Source organism: Varroa destructor, unplaced genomic scaffold, assembly GCF_002443255.2.
Source record: "Varroa destructor unplaced genomic scaffold, Vdes_3.0 BEIS01000003.1, whole genome shotgun sequence".
In the NCBI taxonomy this organism is placed as follows: Eukaryota; Metazoa; Arthropoda; class Arachnida; order Mesostigmata; family Varroidae; genus Varroa; species Varroa destructor.
In genome coordinates this window covers 14,423,765-14,448,833 of record NW_019211456.1, presented here as the reverse complement: position 1 = coordinate 14,448,833, position 25,069 = coordinate 14,423,765, and the positions used below count along the sequence as shown (strand labels likewise).

The 25,069-nt window shown below is 39.4% G+C and overlaps 1 protein-coding gene across 4 annotated transcripts in view; it reads left to right on the top strand.

The window, feature by feature from the left end:
- The window catches only part of LOC111246926 (gamma-aminobutyric acid receptor subunit alpha-6-like), a 52,554-nt gene that overhangs the window by 3,285 nt on the left and 24,200 nt on the right, over positions 1-25,069 (top strand). The window lies entirely within an intron of this gene.

Below are 25,069 nucleotides of genomic sequence, written 5' to 3'. Positions count from 1 at the left end.
AAGACATTGGTAAAAAAACAAGCTCAGTCTAGCCATAAAACGGAGTATATTTTACTTGCCTAGAAAATTCTTCAACAAGTGGTAATCTGTGGTACATCATATTTTTCGAAACTCTCCGGGCTAGCCGTCAAAACCCACTAGTCTTATCCGAAAGCATGATTGGGGACGGAAGCCATATAGCTATCACCAAAGCAACACGGGTTCCAAGTATTCTAAGTTCCGAATGAATTGGCAATAGTGGTAAGTCATTGAGACTAAGTTAGTTATATCGAATCAAGGAAACTATTTAAAATTGGCGCGACATATATCGAGAGTTCAATTTCTCTTTTAGCTTAAGCTCTAGTGAAAAAATATCTTAATCATGCGGAGACGCGGACAAGGTCCTGGGAATGATTTCCACACTATATATAGGTATTTTTTTAATTCTCGTTCTCAAAATATGGTCATTTATATCTTCTTGGCAATCAACTGCTACAATCGTTACGATTCAATTCCCAATAGCACCCCTACAAACCACTGAGTTTGAGCTCCAAAGTTTTTTTTTATAGATAATTATAGCCAATTTGTGTTGGCCATTATTAACTCTGTCAACTCAGGTAACCTTATCTTCTCACTGCGGCAGGGCTACTCATAATACATGGCAGCTCTATAAATGGGGTTTGCTCAATGTTAAGATCAGTAAGAAGCGACAAGGAACAACAAACTAATTCCGTAGTAAAATTATCGAAATCCTGGAGACAGCAGGAATAGATGACACCAACAGGGACTTGTGGACACTATCGTGATACGAGTGCGCTTAAAGTAATATTATCTCTGTATCGTATAAGCGTGCCTGTTCTGTTCCTGCGATACGATGTCCTTTAGTCCTTTGTTACTTGAATTTAGTCCAGATGAATAGAAGAAAAATCCGAAATAAAAGTGGAGCGTCTCTTAATTGCACGAATGCGTGTTAAGACATGTGCCTACTATGTAACTCAGGGACCAAAAACAACTTCGATCCAACAGCGTCCACAGGCTGCGTCTGTCCCGGCCTCCAGACGTCAGGAACACGTGCGAAACAGGATTAAATTGGTTCATCTTTTATTGAAATCATATAATATGAATAATTAAATCATAATTTAGCAGAATACAGAACAGTTACGTACGTTGACATTTTCTTTAAAGTCTATAAATAAACTATCCGTATGGGTTTATTACTATTTTTAGTTAGCAGTAAAACTGTGTTACAATTGTAGTACCCGGGCCAAAATTCCATGATGAACTACTACTTTCATTACCATTTTAGCTTGTTGTTAATGTATAGATAAACACGTTTTGGCACATATCTGTGTCAAACGTCATCATTAAAAACGTTCGTGCCGCCTAACAAACGATTAGCAATATTAGCTCTACGTGCTTAGATTATAAACAAAATCGTGCACGCTGGTCGGCCGAATGTTGTTTACATTTGATTTTTACTATAAAACTCATGACTCGTGATAACGATCTAATCTATGTTTCTTTTATCGTTATGTATACACTGCGCATTAACTTTGTGGTCGTCTACATGCAGACGACATCAGCGTGTATCATGCGTTAGATATCACTCGTTCCCTCAGATGAAATCGCGAGATTATCTAGGCTACGTTACGTCGATATGAGAAACATTGGATGGCTTCATATAGGCTTGCAGCACTTTGTTAGAATACCAAGTAAAAATATCTTTGATTTTGGCCCATATGCTCTTCGCAAAGACAAGTTGATACGGGCCGGAGGTGGCAACTAACGAGCTTGTATTAGGAAATGAGACATTGTCTAACAAGCTGGAAGCTAAACGTCCATTTGCTAGGAGAAAATTTAGGCTCGGATAAAGAAGAACGTTTTCTAATAATGTAATGTTAATCTAGCCAAATTTAGTATAGGTTGTTACGAAATTTTGCTGCATCCAAAAGTCTTGGCACATCCGAAATTTGTATCTGGACTGAGAAATTGACGCAAATTGTAACAATGATCCCACTCTTCGTTTAAGTGAAGAAGTTTATGATCTTGGCATCAAAAAATCCTCGCGGTGAACCATGGTCCAATATCATGGTTGTGCAAAACGTGATTTATTTGTTAGCGACATTATTTAGCCTATGGCAACTGTACAATAAGCAGTACAATTGTTACAGTTTCCTTTAAAAAATACCTATAGTCCAGAGTTTACCACAACAACCGCAGAAATATGTTGCCTCAAGCTGCACGACGTACGTAAAGGAACGTTTACATGCCTACTAGACTGAGTTATGTTAGGAGAAAAACTAGTTTTTTGAGTCTCTCTGTTAAGTGAGTCATCGATAGCATTATTTTTTATATCTTTCGAAAGCAGAGAGGCCCATAGAATCAGCATAGGCATGTCATAGGACCCAATGAAGATCAACACTTCGTTTTAGCATTGAGAAGTAAATTTGCGTTTGGTCTAATTTGGACATCGCAGTTTTCAAATAAAAGAAACTATGTCAGAGATATGACCTGGCTGTTTTGCCCGTTCGGAGTTGAGCAAGGGTTCGATGATACACGAGAAACGAATATTGCTGTGGCCTAAAATCCAGTAACGAACATAGCAGCAATACTCTGATCTGCAGGATTCTCAAAATGGTCATTTTTTAAAACTAACTTACTAGATAAGAAATAAAGTAATTCCTATAGTTGTATTTGTTTATATCCCAGCCGTTTTACCCTTATAGTCGACTCGCTTGAAATTGTCACAGGCAGCTCTCATGAGTTCACTACGTTACGAGGGTAGCGGTTACGAATTCGAGTTGCAACTGCTGCAGGCAGCATAAGTTGGAATGTTAGACATTAGAATTAGCCGCTTACCCAAGTTTTTAACCAGTTTGAGTTCCTCAGCAATAGATTATGTATCAAGGTCCCTGTATCCCATTAGATTTGTTTTGTTTACTTGTCGTAGTTTGTTGCTAACGAACTCTGGCCAGACAAATGGTTTTTGTCCGCCCATCACCAAACAGAAGCATATGACAGCCATGAGTGTGTATTTCGAAAAAAGTAAAACATATATTTTTGTGTGATCAGTAGTGTACCTGCAACGTACTTAGGAAGAAATTATAGTTCTTTTACGTTAGGTTGTTTCTATTTTTGACTGTTTAAATGTTTGCATTGCCATGTGGGCAACCAGTTTACTGGATCTAAAATGCTTTAGATAATGAACATATACGCAGCCAGAGGCTTTCGAGTAGCAGATTAGCCTGGCTGGCAGCTCGGTAACAAAGTTGGAACCGCAACGGAGAATTAATGTAAGTGCATTTAGCTTGAAGAAGCACTAGGTCCATATCAACGAAAAATTGTGAGTCGCGTGTTATAATGTTGTGTAAGGGCTCAACTGACGTGCCATTTTGAATATGTGTTTCCATTTTTTATAACACACAGGGACTATACAAGAGCAGACAGCTAGAAGACACTGTTCTTCTAGGCCTTACATGTCGCAGGCCCCCGGAGTCGCGCAAACTAACAGTTATTCCTTGAGGCCTGGGCTCGAATAACCAGAATATTTATTTAAACTCGATTTAAAATGGATTTTATTCAAGCCTTTGGCAGCCACAAGACTGCAGCCTTTCGGCTTGTGTTTCTATACAATATATTGTAAGTAGTTAGGCTATAAAATATGAAAATGCTATTTTTTCCATTCCAAACATGTGCAGGGCATTGTACCAGTGACACGTAATTCAGGTAGTGTAATATATAGTAGAGGGATACTCCCTTCCTACTAGGTAAAGCCACATGCTCTAATCCATTTTACTGTATAGGCAAGAACCAATGTTTAACTAAATATTTTGAAGCTAGACTCATTTTGCGTGTGTTTCAGTGATGTCCGATCCTAATGCATCCTGACCTTTAAACCGGATGCAGTTGAAGATCTTTCATTAGATTTCTAGCATTGTAAAGATGCGCGGTATAATAATGACACATGTGTAGGTCATGGACGCCAATTAAGCTATACCAAACTTTCGAAGGTTTCCCAACGTCCCCGTGATCCCTGTGCTTCGTCATGCGAGGTCGAGATGGATAGGTGCGAAGCAGACTAAAAATGCATCTAGCGATATATATATATATATATATATATATATATATATATATGTATAGGACATAATTTATGTTCAAACACATGTTGGACACAAATAGAGTCCAACTTACTTGCTTCCTAGATACCTTCATTTTTTTTGTGATGCTGTTGTGGCCACAGAGCATGTAATGGTTTAGGTATGCATATCAACACCTCAGCAAAGGAAATCTGGCCAATAGGGGAGGCGATTTCTCCTGAACAATTTTCCTGAATTGCTCGCATTGAGCCCGCTATCCTATGTCCTTAACCCAATACTACGCAATAGCAGCGCTGACGACCATCGTAAAAGACTTCATTATATTCTGGCAGTTGCTGCATGTATTTAAAAGTTATTTAGGAACAAGCCCTCACAGCTTGCAGAATTAACACAGCTTCCTCCGATTAATTACTTACAAAACTTAATCTAATCATCGTAAAAATAAAGCACTAAGTATTTAGAAGTTAGGGCGCACGATTCGTTTTGTCGTTTGTGATTTTTAGACCCGTTTTGTAGTTTCGATTTAGATGGCAAATGCGAAATCACCCCACTTACTGGCTCACATCGTTCTAAGTCTGCACTAAGTCTATGACAGTTGCCCCCATATCGTAGAACATGAGAAGTTGATCTACGTTAGCGTGGACCTAGTGACATCAGCGGAAATGTATATTTATTTAATGTTAGGATCGGATAGGAAAAAAACATTAAAGGTAGCATTATATTGATCTTCTATAAATATTTTCGAATACTGTTGACCCTAACAAAATTGTGATACAAAGACCAATTCCAGCCATGCACATTCCGTTAAGCGATATATGCGTCTGCTGCTGAGACCGAAACAATTAAAAAAATTAGACGAAAAATGCGTCATGAGAGAAAGACAGTAGATCAAAAATACGACAGAGGCGACACTAATCATCTCTAATATGAGTAAAAGCTTCAAGTGTACACGGCACATCTAAACAAATAGTATCCATTGTATAGACTCACTGATTTAGGTTAAGTATCGAAAAAAGTTTGCTTTCGGCAAAGGGACAATTCACTTGACACGTAATCTTGACAGTTTGCACTGAGGAAGTTATCAGGGCGTAACTTTATTCGGCGTTTAACTGCCAATAACGATACCATTAGGAGTTGTAGAGCATGGCGTCCGGACAGACGAAACCATCCGGACGGAGTTTTCAAGCATTGTGTTACATTTCGGGATATACAAAAGCACTAAGTGGTCGTCGTTTGGGTCCGTTTTGTTTGCTAAAATTATAGCTCGTAAGAGTTAAACATAATGTAAATAAAGTAGATAGAACATGATCTGATAGCACTCGTATTTGCGCAATTACCAGACGTAGCAATATACGCGAAGAATCGAATTTTTCCATTGCACCGACATCGTATTTGTTTCACGAGCTTTTATTTAGTGGACTGGGTACACTAGCTTCGAAATGTTTAAAGGTTCCTATTCGAAAAGCGCGCTTAAGGTAAGGCTAAAGTGATTCAAATACACAGTCAGTCACACAGTGCTGAGTTGTTAAAATTAGTAGTTAGAGGAAGATCTAGAGGATCTAGATACTGATAACAAACGTTTTCAACAACTGTGTATAGTTCAGCTAACAGGATTAATGTATGAAAAATAAGGCCAAAGAGCCCTATCTAGATTACCAGAATATTTTCGGAAAATCTAGGACACCTCAGGATGATCACGTCGACTAAAAACTTTACCTGCGAAACTTCGCGATTGTATATATATATATATATATGTATATATAGAAATGAGAACGAATATACTCAGACTTCTTAAAGATAATTGCAATATGGGTTGATATGAAAAACTTACATAATTCGAAAAAACTTGCAAGTTTCAGCTGGAAATCAATATATATTTGGGTGTGCTGTTATCGGGCAACATTTTACGTTATTACCGAGTTGAAACTCTGTGTGTGGGTGTTCGATTCCATGAATTACAATATTAAGGCCGTTCGATAATGATTTGTCTTGGATCATTTCTAGAGACAAAAGCTTAAGTCATATTTTTCTACTATTTAATATGTTGATTTGGCAGATCATGTAGCAGCTTGACCCAAATGACTAATCGATGGTTATCGGTAGACAGTGATTGGTACTCTTCGGATTCATCGTTGGTACATCACAGATTGCGTTAAAGAGCTCATTAGTTATCCTGCTACTGCAGCTGCTATATCGTCACATCTAGCACATTAAAAAAGAAACTGTTAGAAAAGTCTAAATATGTCCAAGCATACACTAGTGTCTTCTCGAGCTTCTGCCACGCGTGGCAAAGTAAGATTATAGACGGGACGATCTTCCATTCAGCGGCGAGTCTTGCATGTACGATAGAAGACAAAGTTTGCCACTGAAAACCTTCTTAACACAGGTCTTGCACGCATCTTTGCACGGTTACTTTTGTTAATAGCATCACCACACAAACGCTGCAGTTCATCGACGCACGTTTTCCAAAAGCTATAGTTCTCAAAGTTCAGCGATGTAATGAATGATTTTTATTATCTGTCGCATCGGCAAAATTTCTATTTACCTCTCCGACGGCACGTGTTGTATACCAGACGCAAACGATTAAATTCTACGGGTCCTTTGAATTGCTGCAGGTGAACTTTGTTCTTGTTCTCATTCGAAATTAGGCAAATTGAACTTACTCGCTAGAATGTGTTGGAACTAAATGAAACAGGGCGTGTTGGTGGAGATGGCTTGCTTTGAAATGTAAACAAACTCTCCTGCTTTTAAGGAATCCTTATATGCATGTATGTGCGTGTCCTAGTCTTGTAAGTTTGTTGAGAGGTATATGGCCTTTTCTAACAGTTGCTAGGCCGCCGAGGCCATCAATTATGGAGTCAGGAAGATGCCGTCTAATATTTGTTTCTTTAGAGCACATGTTGCTTTCAGTGTACGAAATGTAAACTGTACCATAATAATAATATCAAACCTAACTAAATAAAAGACTGAAGCTGTGAAACCAGTAAGCGTATCATATTTTCTCAAGCCTTTTAATAATAATTGGCTTTACTCAAGGTTTCTATTTTTACCTTCCACTTTCATTGCTGACAGATGTGCTAGTTTATTATATTGCAATACAAATCTGAACGAAACATTCGAATTCTAGAAAAAAAAATTAATTTCTTATTGTATATTCATTGTCACGTTTCCATGACCTTCTCTCATCACTCAGTCAATTAATTGTCTCTTCCAATCCTATTGCAAAGTGCTTTGAAGTTTGAAAAGAAACCTGTCTTTAAAGGTTTCGAAGAAGCGTCTAACATACTAGTTTAATTTGTTGGTGATTGAATGATAGTTCATAATCTCTGTTATGTGCGGCCCAGCATTCTTGTGGAAAAGGATTACTAAGTCTAGTCTATTAGACCTTTTTTTGCTAAACGGTCTTGTCAGCTCGATGGAGGAGGATCATATAGAGGATCTTGTCAACCGTCTTTTTCTTTTCAAACATCTCCTAGTATATAAGACCTTTCCAGTCCCATTAAACCTAACATATTGTATTGTAGGATGGAGAACAAGGTTAATTCTAAGTTAAAAAGTATTTCCCAAAGTTATCTATTCTTTTCTTTGCCTTCGATCACCGGCGGTAATTGCATTTTGCCCAGCTGTAGTTTTTTTCTGCTGCTGTTCACCTAGTCCTTGCAGCAGGCATATTTTTCATTCTTCAGTAAATATTGCAGATGCATATCGATGGCGATACGGCTGCGGTTTATCTCCTTAACCCCACGTGCCTTCAGCTAGTCTTCATCGACTCCGAAGAACCGACCAGAGCGGGATGCGTCTTTCAGTTGCAAGACATCATTAGTGAAATCAAAAAGTTCCCTTCGAGTAGTCCTCTCAAGCACTACGTTTACATTGTACACTGCAAAAATATTTCGATAAAGGGGAAATATCATTAAGTGACAAGAATGCACTTTTTTCACTTTCACTCACAAGCCTTGAAACTTCCGCAGAATGGGCTTACAAAGGTCCATTAGGGAAGAGATTGCGGTCTGGGGTAGTACATAGAAGTAAGCCGGCGTCGAAAGGGCAAAGAAATAGAAAATCTTCAGAACGACCTCTAGTTCTGTTACAAACTAATACTTATGTTACAACAACAGTTCGCAGAACTGAAAGGAATGCTTCAGGATAATCAATTCATTGTAGCCGTAGCTTCAAACAAATGCTTCTCCTTGTCGTTTAACGGACCAAACGCTATGGGGCATTTATTAAGCCTCTAAACGAGACTAGCATAGGTGGAACAGACATACGAAACACTTCGTTGCGTTTGCGCTTATTCTTTGCTTCGAAAAATCCCTATGCCTACCTTGTTCTGTGATATGAGACCTTATCTATGACAATAAGTAGATTGGATTATCTGAGATCAAATTCGAAATCGAAGTAATACGTTTCTTGGTAGGTAAATGAGCATCTAAAGCTTCGTTCAGGCATAAAAATTATCCAGGATATTTGAAGGCCTGCAAATGTTCTCCTTACGTTCACTCGTAGATAGGTCTTAAATTGTTTGTAAAGTTTCGATTGGCGTATTTGCAGGCATCGTTCCGTAGGCAGATTTTCGAGGTTAGGTTAGGCGGGGAGGTACGTCAAGAAAACAAAAAGTCCGTTGCAGCAGCCATTTTGACGGGGCTTGTCTTTCGTCGTTTACTTTAACGCGAAATATCGCACTTCGTAGAAAGGCTATGTTACACATTTGACTGTCGGTCCCATTCTATATCGAGATTATGATAAGCGACAGACTCAAACGCAAGCTGTGAAGTCAGGGTAGATAACGTCAATCGGACTCTAACTCAGAGATGTGAAGTGTCCAGCCATGCTAAGCCTTTAGAGGTTAGAGTTCTCAAAGACCCTAGTTTCTAGGAAAAGTGCTTATTTGCTATCATTGCATATTGCTCTGTATGTGATCGACTGAAGTAGTTTTGAGAAGGAGAATTGCCGTTATTGAAAGCAACTATTTATCCCTCGCTTTGATCGTCACGCCTTCTTTGCCACAAAAGTTACTGCAAACATGTGGAAGGGCATCGGTACTTATCTAGTCTAGCCACCGTTCCAGTATTCTTCGACCCTCTAGGTTCGATGGTAAGGCGATCCGACAGCCGCCACGGCTATAGAACATGTCCAGATGTTCTTCCAGAATTGTCCTAAAGTCAGGCAGAACTCAAATTCTGACTTGAAGACAACAGCAAATCTTTTTTTTTTCGTTGGCTTCAATACATACTGAGGCTATATCCTAAAGGCTACATTGCTGGCCAAGTATATATAGTGAGTCAATAATAAAGCTAGATTAAAAGGCATATGACGTTTTTTACAGCAACTTTATTTAACCACGGATATAGGCAAACATTGCCCGGACTTGGTAGTTAAACATCTCCACGTACGCCTTTCCTCCCAACTGTCCCGCCTCTTCGCTTCCATTAAGAAGTGCTCCATCATCGGCGTATTACGAAGAAAAGAGCCAACCAGTTTGTCACACAATTTTTTACATAGGACGGATGCTCGCTGAGTTAAAGTAGTCTCAAGTCGTTTATCAGCTTTGAGTTATAACGCAGTTATAACTGTCAGCCTGGGGAAATGCTAGAGTCGCTGATGTCCTCTCTAGCTTGGTCAGCCTTCGATAGTTAGAAACATACGACGAACATGCCATCACGGCTAACCATGATCCAGATACTTATTGTGACTGACAACAATAGATCGTGCCATTTAAGAGAACAGATAAACCGCTAGTGCCACGGATAAAAGAATAACAATCTTTCCTCAGCGGGTTAGATTGGACGGAGGTAGGCCAACGTGGTATCTCCGGACGAGTACGGTACACGAGATGTGTACGCTATGATTGTACACCAAAAAATAGTGAGATAAAATGGGATATTCCATCGTGTGGGCAGGAGCATTCCATTAGAATAACGCTATAGATGTTGTTACATGAAAGATTGAAGGAAAGAAAAAGTAACAAGCGACAGATTTTTTTAGCCTGAACGGAGTTTTATCTGACTGACTGATTAACTGGCCCCGGACGTACAACGTATAGACACTGCCACGACAGTTACTGTTATCCCTGCGGATAAATTCAACCGGAGAAAGTTAGGCATAGTCTCGGCCGGTAATGAGTAGTCGCATTTCGTATTTTTGTAGACTATAATAAGAAAAACTTTTATGCCAAATATGAACACTCTCGGTCATGAAGGCAGTCATGGATCATATTTATATGAAGTGATCTTTTAGGATACAAATCTTCGTTAGTACTTCATTTTTCCTCGCTTAATGATCATATGCTATGCATATAACCCTCAAAAGCTTCGTAGCTTTATGAATTATGTACCGCCGTAGTTATAATTACTATATCATTGACAGATCATAATTATGGCGGAGATATTTCTATTTATTGCTTGCTATTAAACCGAACAATCAACTTTGTTTCCGTTTGTACGATTTTTCATGTATTCCGATCTGTCCGGAAAGTTCTAAACTGGTCTATATGGCCGTGCAGTGTATTTGTATAAGGTTCGTCGGACTATCCCAACGTTTCTAGATCCAACTTTCAAGCATTTTTTCTTCAGCTGTAAGCTTTTTTTTCTGATAATGGTTGCAAGGCATACATTTCTTATTGCGTGACACTCAGTGTTTTTACATAGTCTGTTGTTTAGTTTATTATTATTGCTACTGCTCTCTGTTTTGCGAATGGAAGACCAGCTTAATTTACATCTATGTAAAAGTTCGCTGTTTACCGTGGCAATACAGCTCAAAAGAAACCGAACATTGCATCTCCATCATGCCTTGTAAAAGCTTTCATAGATCCCACGATCAGGAAAACAACCTGTCGTAACATGCAAAGTGAATATATGTGTAGATATATTTACCCTCATTCGGAGGATCCTTAGAGCACCAGCATTGTAAAACTGAGCCACAATGTTATATTGAGCTTATAATGGAGGGATTAAAAGATGGCTACATTTTTTGGTAGAGCATTTGATAATATGTATACATTAACGAGTTTTAGGCCAGAAGGTGAGTTCCCTTTATCCTGACACTATCCGCTCTAGCTACTGCTACTTTAAGCGTCAATTATAAATGTGAAGATGTAATTGATTCCGGAACCTCAACAGATTTTACTAGTACTATCGTAATTCAGAAATGTTAGACACTATAGAACGAGTTGGACGAAAAGTTTATGGAAGGAATAGAGCAGGCCCAGTTGAAAATTAAATGATTTCTGATCCAATTAACTGCATAATCTGTGTCGTTTTCGAACACGAACTTTCAAGTTTATGTAACTGCGCGATTTATGCTATGCAGAAAACGTGATTAAAAACGGCTATAAATGGGGCCCTGCCTTAGGTGAGACGAGGCAGTACGCTTCATTTGAGATGTCTGACGTCATCAATAGAGACAACACGCGATCCCTTTACATGACATATCCTGGTTGATCGGGCAAGTGGTTCCAGACATGCGCCATCTTATGGCAAGTGATCAGGGACTCCCACGGACTGACTATGGATAAAATGCTAGGAAAGATAAATTCACCATCTGTATTAAGGTGCAGCCTGACCCCGTCACTTTTTACGACCGTTTGGTCTGCTTGAATGTTTAGCCGGAACGTGTTCCCATGGGAATTGACGTCGCAAGCTTGTACTGGCCCCAGTGACGATGCCTATCCCGTTCCATATTAAGTAGCCTCTTCATGCTGTGCAATATCAGAAGAGACTCTTTAGAATTCAACGTCAAGCCACACAGCCAACTTCCGACACTATCATCTATTACCAGTAATATTTGACAGTTCGTGCCAACCACTCCACAGATACACTCATTCAATTGACGCTCACCGTCTTACGCGCGCGCCTAGAACGCTTCTTCAGATATTATGTTTTCTTCCTCCCTTGCCATTTTCCAAGCGTAGCCATTCCATCCGAAAAACTTTCATCCTCTCGAATCGACCTTCGTCCTCTCGAGCCATCAGCGTCAGGCCGGCTGCAGCCAGAAGCCTGCGGCAGCATGTTAGTTGAGCAAGAGATGATCATCTCATTGAGAGGTACACATGAATCAATGCTTGCAACTCTCAAAGGCATTCAATGGATACGAACGCATTTTCGACGGGAATTCGATTGATTTGTGTCACAAGTCCTCGTGAGCATTGACTACACAAAAATATGAGCCAGTTTTCTGATACTTTGCTGTAAGCAACTTAGAGATTAAACTAGACCCAAATGTTTACCAGAATCTTTCTGTCAACAAATTTTTAATTACGCTGGTGAATGATTTTCCATTGGCATACCATTAGAATCCCGCTCTGCGACTCCCAATAGAAAAAATTGCCATGGTTAAAATTCGGCGACTGAAAACGTTTGCTCTAGAGTAAGCGATCAAATAAACGATCCAAACGAAAGTCAGTTCCGGACTAGATTGCCTCAAGTGGGGTAAGCGTTCGCTGCTATAAAATTCTCTCCAGGTTGTTATGTTAATTTGCATAAGATTCAAACATAGTTGCTATCTAACGGTTCTGTTTTTCTGAAAAGGATGCAAACGTCACGCTAGTTTGTTGTCGCACTAAACACAGCAGTTCAAACATGAAGACTAGGGGGAAGTTGATCACAGTCAGAGTTGAAGTCACCTTTTGTTCGGTTCATTTTTACGCCAACAGTAAAAAATGTTCTAGTTAGCTGCTTTGTACTTAACGGAACGAAGTAGTAGGTGATAGTTTGCGAGGTTTTTTCCATCTAGCATCTTTAAAGGGTATCTGTCCAACTTTAAATGTTCGGTTATTAGAAATGCATTTTTCATATTTTTCTGGTAAACCTTATAGTTTGGCTCACTTGTAAATCTTTCCCATTGGTACACAAAAATTGTTCTCAGACTCTTTGGGAACCACAAGTGCCACTGCCAACAAAGGTTATCGTCGCTTGTGTGAAATCAAGGAAATTTGCAATTTTGCAGACGCCCTCGGCTGCGGTTTGGCGACTCCGGCCCGTCGAAGTTAGCCATGACGATATTTTGACTTCCCTATGAAGAAGTTTTCCTTAGAACTCCTACTTTTTAGGGTCGGTGCGCCACTGCATGCTAGAACTTTCGGTTAAACTCACCGTATTTAGCTGACTTACCTTGTGTTAAAAGACGCGTCGTTCGCAGGTTCTTGCATTAGAGCCCAATATGGCCTACCCAGTTACCCCTGAATTTCAATGAGCTTGGCATAACCAACTTACACGGGTTGCTTTACCAGCAAACGCCATGTTTCTCGATTTGGTGTTGGCGTAGCAATCGACTAGAGATATTGTTTTTAGTTAAACAGTGTCTCCACGTAGGTAGCTATGCTCGAAATCACGTTCGTCCATCGTGCTAATAATTCGCCAGCACTACCAGCGTACCCAAAATCCGCAACTGAAATTGGAAATCTTAAATAGAAAACGATTCTGTATCGTGTTAGACTTCATTATTTTTGGCCAACAGTTGTATCTCTTTTTATGAGTCGAAATTGAAGTCAGATTATCAAGTCATCTTCGTTTGCTTGTAGAATTAAATGCAGTTAAAGGACGTAGATGAACGGGCTAACTATGGTAAGTTAATGGTCTAGATAGATAAAACGACTAAAAGTTGGCCTGCCGTTAAATTTCATCCATTCGCATCTTCTCAATTGCTGCAATGAAATCATTCTCACGAGAGACTCTATGCAGGCATGCTGCCATGTCACCGATGGGTATTAAACATACAATTCCTTAACCGCCTTTCGAGACAAGAAACCTTGGATCTTACTTACTGTTTTTGTAAATGATTTTGTGTTCCGAATCTTACCGCTCTGTCAAAAACACCTGGTAAAACCAGACTGGACAGTGACTTATTTTAGTTATTTTTTAATAGAACCCGGGGCCGACAGTTTGACATTTGTTTATCACACAAGACACTATTGACAAATGCTAAAGCGTGTAGGAAACCCTGCATTGGTATGTTTTTATTATTATTATTGCATTATTATTTTTAGCTATACAGATCTATTTCTTCTTTTAGTAAAGGCAGAACCTATTTCGAGCGTTCTATTTAAGCAGAACGTCGTTCTGCTTCCATTCGATTCGAATCGAAACCTAGAACCTACCCTGTACTGCGGTGCAATCAACAACAAGCGAAGAAAAAGCAGTATTACATCATCTTCCATGAATTTCAGGTAACTACTTAGACTAATATTTTTTCCAGTGGTAGATTTTCAAAAGATAGTTTTGAACTAGGAACGAAATTAATCAACTCTGCCTGAGAACGGGCGTCGTAGGCGTTACGCGATATTGATGCAATTGCGAACATGAAGTTCTAAACATACGCTGTTTTAGTTATTTCACAGTAAGTTCAAGTTAAGGTCAACAATTATTTATTCCTAGGAAAGCAAGACCGGCTGACTAAAGGGGTCTTAGAAAAACGCTATAGCTTCTAAGTCCATTTAGTTCTTGTTGAATAGAATAGCTTTTCCGAGCGCTTTTGTTTCCCTTCTAACATCGAGACCTGTGTGAGAACAGAGGCCGTCGTTTCGAAACGATCAAATCGATATTTATTGTACATGTCTTTTTTTTTTTGCCCTAGTGAAGTAAGAGTTTGTGTTCATTCGAAAAAGTACAGGGGCAAACAGATGTCTTATTCACCATTTGAACTTTAACTGAAGTGAAATTTAACTTATCAATTTGCATGTCAAATGCGGACAGTAATATGATAAGAAAGGTGTTAATAAAATACTTGTCAGGTACACCTATGTAAAGTCAGGCTGTTTCTGCCAAAGTATGTTGCCGCCTAGGAGTGCGTAGGAATGCTTGTAGCCGGTACGTGTCGCATGTCTAAATGAAAACTCAGGCTGAGGAAGCGCCTGTGTCAACAAAATGAAAAAAGCGTCACTCACTCCTGTTACCATATGATAGACAAGTGACGAAGGCTCATTGTGTACAGGCAAAAAAAGGCTTCGCAGCTAAGGTACTTGCTTGTACACAAAAATCAGTCTAACCCGGCTGTTTGTACGGTGGTAAGCCCAGGATGTACTTGGAGTGCGTACTTTTAACGTCAGCCGATTTTGAACAGAACTGTACCTGCCTTGTGCTTGCAGTTTACAATTAGTGCTATAGGAGCCGCCACCGAGGTATACACACGGTAGCTGCTTGCGACAGCGGTACAACGTTCTTTTAGCTCAAGTTAAAAAAAATATCCTAACACTACGGCGAATACTTAGAACATTAAGAACATCATATAGTCAGCTAGGAATATCGCTTACAAGGTACACCTATTTTACTTTACTTTCTAAACAAATTTTGTAGAATATTATCGATGAGTCGGGCTTTCTAGCTTACTGTTGAAGCCTTGAAGCTGCTGGTGAACTTCAGAATCGATGCGCTGTGTATGGTTTCAAAAATAGTTAGAAACAACTGTTGTGAAGTTTTGTTTGGGCCAAAGCATACCAAGGATATAGCCGAACATTGAAATGTTCGGCTACTATTTTTTGTCATTACCCAAGACATTGATTTCTGCCAACCATATATATATATATATATATTTATATATATATATATATAGCATTGAAATCACGGCATATGATCCACCAAGAACACGAGTTGCTTGGATGGCTTCACACTTAGAGAAGTGATTGGGCGTAGACGCCACCATTGAGGCAGCTGGAGTACAGCTGTTGTATATGCTATACGTTGCATCTTTTACCCCGCTACAATAATGGGTAGCATTAGACAAAATTACTGTTGTCCCGGCGACACACTTTTCCCTCGCTTTTTTGAAATTTGAAAGATTTTTATAACAGATATTTTATTTTTCAATGCAACATCGGGTAAATAAGCGAAGAAAAGCAACAGTTTCACACATCATTATAATTCGGGCAAAGGTTTTAGATGCAGTCACCTATCTGTCCAAGCCCACATAGCCAGGTACATTTAAAGCATATATCTACGCATTGAAATATGGCCAACATATGGCACCGTCCACTCTTATCAAATGATAACTCGGTATGCTTAAAGCGTAAAGATCATTAAAGAAACATTTGTTGAAAATCGTAACTAAACGCCTCAACAATGAGGCATCAATGCTAAATGGATAGATTGTATTTCGAAAACGTTCCTATCTTATAAAGTCAAAAATTTAACATTGTAAATGCCAATACCATATAGAGCCATATTTACTGTTGGATCACCACAGTCAATGTGTCAACTTCGAATGATACCAAGATTATACAAAATTATAAGATCATCTTACTCTCGTTTGGAAATTCTTTGTAGGCTCAATTTTTCTTAACTTTATATACTAAAGCCTAAATTTAATGTCGAGTACTCTTTTAGTTCCTCAACTGCAGGAGGCCTAGTTGTACACATTCACAGTTGAAAACTCAGATGAAGCAGTGGCGTACGAATTTGTACATGTATCCGATAAGAATAAGGCCTCTTAATAAATTACTTGGGCCTTTCGAATACGCGATGGCAGGTGATACCGTTTCTTGATATACTCGAACGAGAAAGTGACCCTAGAGTTTGCACTGGCCGTTCCTGGGCCGTCCGTGACATTCTCGTAGAGCGAACATTTAAAGTTCATACATCGAAACTAATGGTACAGCAAGCTAAGACGAAGCTCTTTTCGATGACCGAGCGAAGCGGGTCAAACCACGATACCAAGTTGTGCCGGATATGCGGCGCTATCTTTCGGTCAAGGTAGACGCAGCGTAGTTGACGGAACAGAAGAAACGGATCAGACATTTGTCCAGCTACATAAAAAGTAGAGCACAGAAGAACTGTGCTGAATGCGTGAAGGTGATCCGAAAGTCTAGGCACTCCTTATAATTCATAAACCGATGTATCGGAACTAGGGGAAGTGGTAAGTAAACCAGCTGCCATTATTGTTGTCACTAAGCTTTGATGTTCATACCATTGAGTGAACATGTCTTGAGACAAATAACAGAATACCATCGTTGTACGTTACTTTTTTTGCACGGACGTTGATTGCGGCCGAAAAATTATTTACGATACATAAGCAGATGTTTATTCAGTTTATCAGATGTTTATTTGATCCCTTTGTCCTAGCACCTAACTTCTTAAACGTCGGTGGTGCTTCTATCGTAACGCGTATAAGCTATCCGACTATGCAATATATGTGTTACAAGACAATACTTAATTTTGCCATGTTTGTGATCGACAATGTTGCAACTCTAACATGTAAAACGAATATCTGTTAGAGAGGCACAAGATTATGAATTTCGCTGTCAGCATGATGACCAAGATCTAACTGTACAAAAAGTTTTCCTTTAGGTGAAAAGCGTTTTAATCCTTCTAAGAAAATAATGTGTTAAATGTTAGTGATTTAAGTTTGTTGCATCTTATCATATACGGCAATATGGAAAAGGTAAATATAAATCAAACGTTACTTCAAGTTATATATTTTCGAGTATATAAACGATATTGGGATTCAGTAAAATTTTAAGTCTAAATGATATAAGAACCTATATACATACGTGCCTAATACGTGACACGATACGAGGAGAGCTAGCGAAAGTCCGAAGGCAACACGCAGGCTTTGCTTGTATATAATGCTCTAATATGCTACCGCTATTTTACTAATGTCAGTCCGGAAGAGATAGATTGAAAATGCATCGATCTTTGAGTTTGGGTTATGGGAAACGGTACGTCTCGCTGCCAGGTATCCGTGCGCATATGACGGGAATAAACGCCCCAGGACGACGTCCGCTCCTTCCCAACTTTAAACACATTATCGGCAACAGGCGTTTGCTTGGCTGCAAATGTTCAATTCAAAGACGCACACCGATTCTGGGGATCTCCGCTTTCACCAATAAGCATCAGCTTCACCCGTCTCTAAAGTAGCTAAATAAAAGGAAGTTCTGTACAGAATATGGCATAATGATTTTTTAACATAATGTAACAACTTTTACAATATATGCATGCATGCGTAATGTTGACTATATAAGCGGTGACTTGTATAGGAACGGATCATTTTGAAGACGCTGTAAAGTTCTTCAATCAGTCATCTCGTGGCCTGATTTGATATTAACACGGCACGCACCAACGAATCATAGCTATAGCGAATGAACTATTTCGGGTTCCACTGAAGATTAATTCGGACAAATGGTATTACACGAATGGCAAACCGTACTCTCTGTCCTTGCGAGTAAATGCAGTGAGCAAAGTTCAAGAGGGAATAACACAAAAAACAGATCGAAAGCTATTCGATAACTGCGAATTACGTGTACGGTGTTAGGACCGTGGAGTAGTCGAGAACAGCATAGGAAAGGTGTACGCGCTTCTTAATTAAGGCGGTACCTCCTGTGATAGAAAGACAATAGGTCTTTTTGTTTTTGTTAATGGAACGTTTGCAGAACTTTTTGATAGGAGCTGTTTCCCGTACGTGTGTCGATATTACTTGGCACGGCTCTGAGTGTTCCTATCACAACCTTGTTTCAGGTAGGAGCAACGGCTATGGTTACTGGGGTCGCTCGCCACTTTGCCTATGCGCTTATTTACCAGTTCCAAGATGATATTTTGAAGATATGAGCAGTAAGTCGGTGGCGTCAACTCGAAGCCACTTTTGTTGCGGTAAATGAAGAATGACTACTGAACCATTTTCTCAATTGTTCGAAAAATTAAGGTGAAATGTGTAGCTATACTGGAGTTGCCAGTATCTCTTCGGGTAAATTGAAATTAAACCCAATCTGGCACAAGCAAAACGAGAAACCACAATATCTACTTCTAGGGGAATCGAACTATTCTAATTCACTTATTATGATCACTGACGCCCGCGCTAATATTTTAGTAGGCGGAGTGATATCGTAAATGATATGTGACGAGGACGTAGCAACTTGCCTACAAAAGTGTTTCTTCCCGATACGTCGAGCAACGCGCCATTTTGTCCGAGCTCCATGAACTTCGTTCGCCTGCCCGTCTTGCGCACTTGTAATTATGAATCCATTCGTTGTCGTGGATAATCTTGACAGCGTAGATTTGTGGTTGTCCTTCCTAGAGGCACAAGGCGCGTGCCTAGCTTGCGCCTTGGCAGCTTATATCCTTGTGTTTTGGCTATTACGGCACAGATCTGGGATGAAATAGCTCCATGATGTGGATTTCGTTATTAGGAGAATCTGAAGGGCAGGACTTCACGTTTGATGTATAACGTATTCAGCCTTCGCTAAGCATTGGATAAAAATTAACTTTTCTCATGCGTAATGGATCAACGAATTGATACGGCTATTATGCTTTAGTGAGTAACAGTTCAGAAGAATCAAAGGCATGATTCCTGTATTTGTATATATGGTATGATATTATATAGCTCCAGTAACACATCTGAGCAATTTGTTTGTGTATACCTTAGTATATTCACTTATACATATAACGCTATCGAAGCTGTAGATCGGCCATAACACTGCATTATGTGACGGAACTGTTACTTCGGGTTTCAGCAATTGCTGTTCCGACGATTTTTTTACCTAAATAATCATAGTGTGCAAAATATGCTTAACGAGTATGCTGTTTCAGGTGTTTTGTTAAATGGAAAATAATAATAATAATAATAATATTAAAATACTTTTCTAAAAACAAATCTAATGAAAAAAAGCTTTATCACTTGTTGCAAAACTGCAAGAGGGTTGTACTATAAAGTTTTTTATCCTCTTGTGAAAATGCAACCAGGAGAAAGAAGATATTTCTGTTTTATAGGCCAAGGGGGACCATGTAATGTAAGTTTCCGTGGGGCCTTAATAGACAACTTGCGAACGTGGCAAGGCTTCTTCTAATGCCGCTTCCAGCTGTCAGATGCGTGATTCCATGGTACGTCGTCGAGCATATTTGTACACAGCAAAGCAAAAATGAGGTACGGTCAATAGAGAAACGTTCATCCACAACAAAAACAACAAGTAAGAAAGAAGGCCTTAGACCTAGCCTCATTTCGACTAAACGTTCGTGTTGCCGGAAGGACACGCCGACAAGTGACGTCAAGAAACAGAATCGTTGATCTATCATTCTAGCGAGGGTTTGTTAGCTTTTAACGAGGTGCTTACATGACGTTCGAATTCATATGCCTTTGTGCATCTCGCTCTAATGACATAGGATTTCACACGGCCTTCTCAGGCCAGTTTTGTAGCAAACTGTGCTAAAGAACTCTATAGCTGTTTGTCGTATATCTGTGAGCCGAACACAAAAATCAAACAACTTTTTATGATTTCGATAAAGCCACATAGTCATATAGGCAGCCAACCTTGCTGTCTGGGTACTCAATAAGTTGGTTTTTGTAAAGGTACATACGATTTAAGTATGGAGATACTCTGAAACGCAATATAACTAGCGTGGTGGTGCAATATAATAAACTCTTTGTTGCGGTGGCGTGCTGCTTTTTGTTCGTAATTCTCAAAGAATTAATCTTAATTGGTATCTCCAGTCCATCAACGTACAAGCTCATTACTGTAGGTACATTAAATGCTTTAGCATTTATAAAAAAGGATTGGGCAAATCTTTATTGGTACCAAATAAAAGACTGTCATTAGCTTAGCGAAGCCCAATTTATCGTTGACAGAGGACACTAATCAAAACTGCAACCCCAGAACTTGGAGGAATTAAAGAAAGTGCATTACAAAAACGGAAGCAATTGGAGGAGAAAATAATGGGAACTAGCGTGTGAATATAACGATTAGCGACCTTTGCCAATAAACATGACGCCCTCAGGACCCTTGATATAAACCGCTATGACTAGCAACGAAAAAGCGACCCAGGTTCCTTGCGCTGATCCGAAATGAACGGACGGATACGAGGTGGATGCTTGACGGTTTCTGACCGCAGGGAACGGGCGACGAGCCGATGTGCACGTGTCGGAAAAGCGAAGTGTCTCAGGTGAAATCAACCGGCTGGCTTGCGTATTGTTGTCTGGTCACCAGCGCGATATTAAAGTAAAATAATTGTAAGGCAGGGGCATGATCGGAAATTGCCTAATATAAGGGATGTGTGCTACAATGTGATGTCGATGTAAGCAGCGATTTCCCGAGCTAAATAAGGTGGCAATGATCTATCTGTGAACTTGCTAAACTTCGTCGTGAGTCTTTTGCGGTCAAGTTGTGCGTCTGCCGGCAAGCGGCGTTTGTGAAAATAGCAAATCTGGGCGGGTAAACAAAGTATGAATACCGTTAGCGCATAGATATTATGGCGTAAGAGGTGTACGAGTTACAAAGCACAGAGTCGACTAATAGAAAGGTATGAATAAGCCTAGACATACAGAGATATTTACGCAGCTGTTTGCTAGAAGTGTTTTTCGGTTGCTGTTGCAGTATCGAGGGCATAACGCGAAGGAAAGGAAAGAGCTATGATGGCTGTACTGTCGTGACTATTTTTGAGTCTTCGTTGTGGATCAGTGCGGCTCACTCGGGGCCCGTCGAACTGAGATGATGCCGATCTAGGCCAGATTCAAGGTGTCAACAAAGTTGTATTTAAAATCCAAGAACGTGCGGGGACGCATCAATCTTTCCATGTCGGCGTAATCGGGAAGAAGGAGGTCTTTAATGCTGTCTCTGATTAAACCTACCTCTCTTCCATTGAGTTAGAGTCGCGTTGGCATAGGCAAATTTGTATGACAAAAAGATGAGTGCGCCAAGCTTACGCTAGCGCTAGTTGGACAACTCCGAAAGCGAGCCAAGTTGCCCGATTGACTCTGCAAGAGGACTGTGACTGCTCACGTAATTTATCACGGCTGGAAGCTTGCAGACGAAGAATAGCAATAGACTTGAAGCAAGCGAACAGACTTGTACAGCGGGTTGTATCGATAACGGGGTGAAACGAAACGCAATGAGTGATATAACAAGGGTTCTTTATAAAGAAGAAGCGCCAAAAAATGCAAAGACAAAAAAGAACAAACACCGCGCACGGTGCGCGCAAGGGGAAAGTTAACACGAAAGATCACAAAACAGGAAACTGATTTATGTGATCATCCGAGCGTTTAGCTGTAGTTTCGGAACAAATTGAAGATAAAATCCCAGATTTAACAAGATTTCAGTTCGACAGTTCTTGTACAAGCCATGTTTGCTCAAAGGTCTAGCTCTGACCGCACAAATATTTAATAGAAAAGCATCTGTTTAAAAAATCCGCTTTTTAAGAGTGGCTGATAGCTTTGTCTCAGTAACGTCCGACACAACTCCGTCAACACGAGCTGCTGATTTCACAGCGAGTGCAAAAATTCTTCCGTCGTTCAATACGATGCCATCACATATCATACATCCGCAAGACGTAAAATCGGTATCGACACGCTGTTGTTTTATCGTTTGATCCCGAGCGGTTCCATATTGTCCTTTTTTATCGCGTTCTCTTTTTGTGTGTCGAGTCCTTTCCCCCATCCTTTCAAAGGACATTGCTCCGATTCACATGAAATGTCTGGCAAGCTTTCGCGATTGAAGGAACATTCATTGGAATTAGACTGTTATGAAGGGTGACGGGACGAGCTATCATTTATCAGGTGTCGCTCGTACATAAAAAAAATTTCAAATGCGGTGTTAATTTGCGTCCAATTAACGTCTGTCGTTAAATAGTAAAAACAGGGGTGCAGAATCGGCGAAAGAGGCTCATCCGTGTATCGAAAATTGGATGGTGCTTCCCACTTAGTCTAGGAAAATCCGACAGGAAAACTGGGGTAGATATGTGCTAGCTCGAAACGAGCAGGCTTGGGTTTTAAGAGCCGTTGGAGTGATCGAACAGATCAAAGGTCTGTCCATGCGAGGGAAAAGTGTTAACTAAGTACCGGCAGTTAGTATAAACGAAGCCCTCACTAACTAATGCGTGTATAGGCGCAGGAACAGCAATAGTCATATTGTAACAGTTGAACGAATGTGAGCTAAAGTTGGACTAAATCTCTGATCGAATTGAATGTTTGATTAGGAAAAGCGCCTATTGAGTTGAAAACACTGGAACAGTTAGTACGGTACGGTTTTTTCTTGTGAGTGCATCTCTGATCCCAGTGACAGGGTCTCTCTAAATGATATACTCGCACAATGGCGATTTGCTTTAATAGTTATATCGTTCTATTTTTATCTTGTCACTGTCGAATAATTTGATTAAAAATATGACAGTATAGATTGACGATAGTTTTGACCCCTTCGCCCAATACGACTCACGTTCAACGTTCGCTGTTAACCATAGGCAGGACTTCAGTCACTGAACGATACAGTATAAGTTAGACTGAAATGTTCCACGAAACATAACTTAGTTTTTGATAACACATACATAACTTAGTGTTTGAGCATCATTGAAATAATCTTATACCAAAACACGCTTGTGCTCCACATGCTTAAAGTGTCCGTACATAAGTTCATACATGCCGCGCAGAAAAACTATATATATATATATATATATATATGGATAGCCATCGTTCATAATGGCGTAGATTCGAGCGTAGTATACAGGTTGCGTCGGTCCATTTAAACACAGTACGCATGTGTTTATCTGTCCGAACCTTTTAACCTTTCCCCTGCCTGTAATGTATTACCACTTCGATCAGGTTGCCCAGTGTTTCCAAAAAGCTCACGTCTAGAATTTTTCGTGACGGCGAAACTCTTCCATCGAAAAGCTAGCAACGAATGCAGTAAATATTGATATGTATGTAAAAAGTATGTATTATTCTTGGATGTACAATTAATTAGAACTCTAATCACTCGTAAAAAATGTTTTATATCCTGTCATAACGAAGTGTCGCATTTTATGGTGGTTGAGTTTAGGCAACATAAATTCTGGGTCCGAGATGTTTTCTATTATGGAAGTGCTTTAGGATGTTAAATGAAGGCTGATCTGATAAATAAGAAAAATATCCCGTGCAATGAGAAAATGTACACGATTTCCACGAACGAACGATAAGTACCCTCACTGATTTATTTCTGTGCACTTATAATTCTTGTCTCGATAAATAACCTAAATTCTCACCTGATTTTTATCCTCATCATCGTACGACCTTTATTTAAGAAAAAAAAATAACAATAAATCACAGTATCTGTTATTATTCAAGTACACCATTTGATAAACGGCTAATCCTTTACCTATACAAAAATAGTAAGGCTGGTACCAGAAAAAGTGTTAATTCACAAAGATCTAACCTATATGTATCCTAGTTTTCTTTCACCAAACGCGTTCATTATTTACAAAACACACTATTAGTACTTACGTCCTAAGACGAATTACAATTTTTTTTAATCAAATCTAAACATTTCCTGGCGAAGTTTGTATTTACGTAACGACTGCTATTACGTTTCCGTTCATCTGCCAGTAAAGTTGTAGTTTTTGCCTTCTTCTGCCGGAAACCGTTGAACCTTGCCTTTTTGTTGCGTGGCTGATTCGTAGATTCAATTTAAATATACACTGTGATCAGCTTCAGAATTAAAAGTTCCATGCAAGCTCATAGCAACAAAGGCGGCCATCATTGTGATACACTAACCCTGGTTATGAAGATAACGTTTGCGTCATCCACTGCCTCTCAATATCGAATGAAAAAATCTAAGTAGCTTTAAAAGCTTACAATCCTGTTGTGTATTTACGCCTGTAAATATATAGAAAATATTACTTTTGGGCCATTTTCAATCAATTTTATCTACCTCAAATTTAAACAGCTTACCGTACTAAACGAAATTTCATATACATAGTGTTTTTATAGACCAATATACAAAATAGGGTGCACGAGATATGTTCTGATTTTTGTGTTGAAACCCTATTATATATTGGCTTTTCCGAGTGAAATTTAATTTATATTGTCACCATTCATAGAGAAAAAGTTCACCCTAAACAACCCTGAATATAATGCCTATATATATATATATATATATATATAGAGCTTATTTAGACGTTATTTAGGCTTCCGACAGGCCTAATAAAATTATGACTAGTTCAGCGAACTAGGTTGAAAGATTGTTACGTAGGTGCACCTATGTAATTCTTTATAGGTGTCTAAATGGCGATTTTATATATATACTCGTACAAAGCATTATGGCATAAACTTCTGCA